Source organism: Amblyomma mixtum, chromosome 3, assembly GCF_055824585.1.
Source record: "Amblyomma mixtum isolate Tamu chromosome 3, ASM5582458v1, whole genome shotgun sequence".
NCBI lineage: Eukaryota > Metazoa > Arthropoda > Arachnida > Ixodida > Ixodidae > Amblyomma > Amblyomma mixtum.
Genome location: NC_143014.1, coordinates 61,560,576 through 61,565,470, shown reverse-complemented (window position 1 = coordinate 61,565,470; position 4,895 = coordinate 61,560,576). Strand labels below are relative to the sequence as shown.

Below are 4,895 nucleotides of genomic sequence, written 5' to 3'. Positions count from 1 at the left end.
GGAAGCGAGGTTGCACAAGATATATTGCGTCACATTTTTGTCACCACTTTGATTATTGATGTGTTTCTAATTTGAATTCGTATTTGAATTTTGGCTGGCAGCGGTCATCACCTCTCATGAAACGCACATGCACACAAAAGACACATCCACACGCACAACAAACAAGAGCACAGTAGTCCTCCAATGTACTTGCAATCCGTTATCAAACCACATCACTCAGTTTCAGGTACTGCACTACGGAGCGCCAGCAGTCAACATTAAGGTCATCAAACCGTGTGCTGCCATCGCCAGCCTCGCAGAACCGTCGCACGCACAACACCAGCATAGATCATGTAGTTGTCATGCAGATGGCACCTTGCCTTCTTCACGTCCATGGACACCTTGTGGGGACGCCTTCGTCCCCTGCGTTCGCTTTCCCTCAACGCACTAGTTCCCTGTAGTTAGCTCCCCCGAAACGCACTCTTCTCAGTTTGGTTACTTTAACTAACAGGGGAGGGCGCTCGCGTCGCAGCGACACCAGCGCCACGGATGGCGTTTTGCTGCGCGCTCGCGGGGAGCGACGGGCTGAGGCTCGGGCTCTCTTCTCCTTGGGACCGGGAAGCTTGCGGACGTTTCGCGAGCCGCTCCGCTCTTCGCCGCGGGCGCATCGTAGTCGGAACACGCTCCCGCCACCCTGTCCCGTCTGGCCTCGGAGTTTCCCTTTGCCCTAGCGTGGGCGAACGTTCGCTCGTAACCGTGGTGGTGAGTCGGACATCCTCGATTCCTCAGTGTATTTTGTTGTTAGCTGGCGTTATTGTAGTTATAGCAATAAATGCCTTGTTTGTGTCAGCCAGTGTGTCGTTCCTTTGTTCCCGCAGAGCACGGCCCGCCGTGGTCGGCGTGCGCTCGGTAGCGCTCGCGACCACGGGGTGGGGTCCGCGTGGTTTTGAACTGAGTCAGCCGCGGTTAAGTGGGGAGAACGGATTTATCTCCCCAATTTCAACCCCACATCTGGCAGCCCAACGTGGGGCCTGCTCTTGGAACATTGGACGACTGTCTGTTCGGTTCGACGAACGCTCTTTGTCCGAATTTGACAAGTGGTAGGCCTAGAGTGAACTTTGATCGCTAGGACCTGCGGCATGCTTTCTTGAGTGCGAGGTGTATTGCGCTGCAGCATGTTTGAACTTTTCGACATGCTCAGCATGTTTTTTTTTTGTCAAGTTTTTCTTCCTGGAGTTTCTTCAAGAACCACTTGGTCCTCATCGAGGGAGCGCGAGGCCTAGCGCCCGCGGAGTTGCCGAGCCCGAAGCGAGTGAGTACGGAAGCCGCGTGGGTGGTCCGAGTTTTCTGTATATATTTTCTCCCTGTCTCTTTTTCGACTCTGGGAGTCGCGGCTCCGGGAGCCGGGTGGCCTGGGGCCACGGGTGCCGCTACGAGCTCGCTGGTATTGCAGCTCGGCACCGGGCGCTCCGACACCGTCCGATACGGTGGGCGCAGGCCGCTCAGAAGCTGCTTTGTGCAGTGAGCGGGGAGGACCGCCCCACAAAGCTGATGTCTCCTCGCGGCTGCGCGCACGAAACCTGTTTCGGGTCTTTCTTTTGTTGGGGGTCGTCGACCGTCACTATGGTAGTGAGGCCTAAGGCTTTTGAGAGCTGCCTGCACCATGTCAAAAGTGACACGACCACCGGACCGTGGTGTTGAGAGGGGGCGCACTTTGCTGCCCCACCGTTTTTTTTTTAACCTCGCATGAACTGAGCAGTCTCGTTCAACTCAAAAAAGGGCTTTGTTCACTCGAACTTTGCTTTGCACAGCCGCCCGATACGTTTGCTAGCGAGTTGAGCATTGAGCCACGAGGCCCTTGTGTACGCCGTTTCCCCTCCCGTGACCTACGTTAAAGGCATGCGGAGTGTGTTTCGGAAATTTTGCAGATCCAGTGGAGCCACTCCGGCTTGCTGTCCTGTGCACATCGTCTCGCTGCCGTCTGCTGCGACGGAGCGGTCTGCATCTTGTTCGCCGCATCCATCCGGGGCAGCCGTGGCGAGACCAGGCAGCAGCCACCTCCGGCTGCTGCTGACCTGGCGACTACTGCAGAATCCTGGCCTGCAGTGGTGAACCGGCCCTCCTCTTCGCGGGCCTGCGGACACGTAGTCCGCGGGCCATGTGAGTGGTCCCAGCGGAACCTGGAGCTCGTATTTTCCAGAAAGGGACACCAGGTGCTCCTGTAGCGAAGCGGTGCCGTACAGTTCGTCGAAGGCAGTTGCCCACGGATGTTTGGCCGAAGGTGCAGGCCTCGCGTCAGAGCTCATCACGAATTTCGCTGCCTCGTTGAGCAGGCCCCGGTTCTGCTCTTTAGCATATCGTCGATGCCTGCACAATCCCACACTACGTCATTCCAGTCAGAGCACCTTACACTGACCCTCGACAGGAAGACATTCCTGGTGATCATCTCTTGAAGCACGGCAAGAACCGCGTCAGATATGTTGCTGGTGCTCTCGATGCGCAGTTCAACTAAGCTTCCCTTGAATAGGCCAATCAGGACCGACAGCAACTGAGCAGTCTTCAAGGTCAATCGCGAGGTTACCAACGTCAATTTCCTTAGGCGTGCGATGCATGTGAGGGCATGAAAGATCTTGGATATTGGTGGGTCCGTCACCTCACTCTCATTGTAAACCCTATGCACGTCTAAGTGAAAGCTCCGTAGGCATCCACATGCCTTCAGTGCCGCACAGAGCGCAGTGGTGAGAGCTCCTGGTGTTGTTCCAGCATGGCCAATGGCGCCGCCTTCGTATTCGACGTGTAGTGAACGCAGTGAGTGATTCGAGGCCAACGAGGCATACACGGAGCACAGGTCGTTGACGGCATACCCTCGATGGCAGATCTTCACCTTTGCAGCGCATCCGAGGGCCTGTGCCAGGGTTTCGGACACCAACGAGGGATGGTGTGCAAACAGGCAAAGTTGGACGCGACCAGGACACTTCAGTCTAAGCAGCTCAAAAGTAGAATTTTTCTCCTGTACAATCCGCGATGTGCTGCTGATCTGCGGCAGAACGAGGGTCTTCAAGATAGTGTTGAGAGGAACTGCCGCGCACAACTTACTGACAGTTCTTTCTTCAAGGGAACAGTTGTGAAAATTGAGGTACTCCAAAGTGCAGTTCGCCGATAATGCCTCCGCAATACATGTAGCACCTCTGCTATCAAAGCTGCAATTGAGTAGCGACAGCGTTTGAAGTGATTGATGGACAATCAAGAACGTTGCCAATGCCTTCCCCACTGTGTCACTAATTGATGTCTTTTCCAGAGTTAGGTGCTGAAGGGATAGAATGCCTTCTAACGCACCAAACAGACTTGTCAAACAGTAAAGACACCCTCGCCCTCCATTTAAGTGCTCGCAGCCCATACCTGCTTCGCATAGACCCTTCAAGGAGAGCTTCTGCAGAAGCCTGCTGCTCCTGAGGGCCCCTGCAATGGCGTCGCAGGCTGAAGACTCTCCGCTGTCCTGGAAGGCCAGGTTCTCTAGCCGTTCACACGTGACTAGGGCAAGGAGCAGGGTGATTGCAGATTCCCGAGACAGAAGGTTGCCGATCAGCTTGACGCTGCAGAGAGTCTGCCAGTTCCCCTCAGCACATCAGCCACCTTGGGAGCGAGGGCATCGCTGACGTAAATGTTGGTGAGGTCAAGCTCACGCAGGCACTTCGGAGGGCCAAAGGCTTGGAGAAATCTGCAATCAGGCAGAAAGCTCAAGCTGGCATGAAGCACAACGCTTTGCAGGCTATTCGCCTGTCCAACGATGGCAGACGAGACGAAGGAGAACCGGCCAATGTGTGCTGGGTCGTGCACACAAACCTCGCGGATGCAAGGGCGTTGTCTAGGAAGCCAGGCGATGAGGAAGGCGCCATCGTTTTTATTGCCGGGTCGTCGTAAGAGCGCAGGCAGAGCTTGCCCGGTTGGAACTCTGTCAATGCAAGCCTTGTCGCCCTCAACGCCTTGTTCCATGAGGCTGAGGCTATATCTTCAATCAGCCAGCATCCTCTGAGGTCGTCCGCGCCGCAGGAGCGTTCGCTGCGAAGCCCGCGTAGCAAGTGTTCGAGTCCCCAACGCCAAGGGTAGTAGCGCCTGCACCGTCCATGCTAGTATCGCCCTTTTAACTCGCCCGAAAAAATTCAGTCGGTGCAGGTATATTCAGTGAAGCAGGTATGTTTCTTCCACAGTGGCCTAAGCTGCGCTTGAACGAAGCGTTGGTACTCACGCTCCCATGCACAAAGCGTGCGAGGTCATTCTCGGAACACGAGCTCTGCCAGGATCTCCGGATCTTCAGATGCGGCCGTTGGGATTTCACTGGTAGCTGACTACGTGATTATTCCTGGGGGCGTGCTCCGAGGCCGCAGCATATCGAATTCAGCCGAGGGAACGAAGCTCGAACACGAGAGCGCGCGAGAGCCTCCAGCGCCAACTTGCTACGCCTTCGTCTTCTTACCAAATGGCACCATCTATTGTCACTCCTGATCCCGGATGCCACGCTTGGTTGTCCTGGGTGCTGAAGCAGATATAATACTAAAAAATGCTCTTTGGCATAGTTGCCTGTGAAGGATACCGAAAAACAGCCATGTTAGAGTTTAAGCTGGTTACCTGACATCAATAGTTACCTCCTGAGTATTAATGTTTTGCTCCTCAGTGTACTTAGCGGTTATTGCTAAGGCTCACTACTCTTAATCATTGGAGAGACATGGAGGAGACCTTTTCCCTTCAGTGAGCGTATTCAGGCTAATGATGATCATGATAGCTCACTATTAATCATATCCTTATCGTTCAGAATTTCAAGCTGATTTTCGTAGGCACTGCAATGCAAGGAATTCTGGCACTCAACACGCTGCACATAGAAATCACGCTTCTGATTAGCGCACGCAAGGCACCCTGCG

General features: G+C 54.6%; 1 pseudogene; it reads right to left on the bottom strand.

Moving 5' to 3' along the window:
* Positions 1 to 202: 202 nt before the first annotated feature.
* LOC149350378 (uncharacterized) lies at positions 203 to 4,254 on the bottom strand (annotated as a pseudogene).
* Between the last annotated feature and the right edge of the window lie 641 nt (positions 4,255 to 4,895).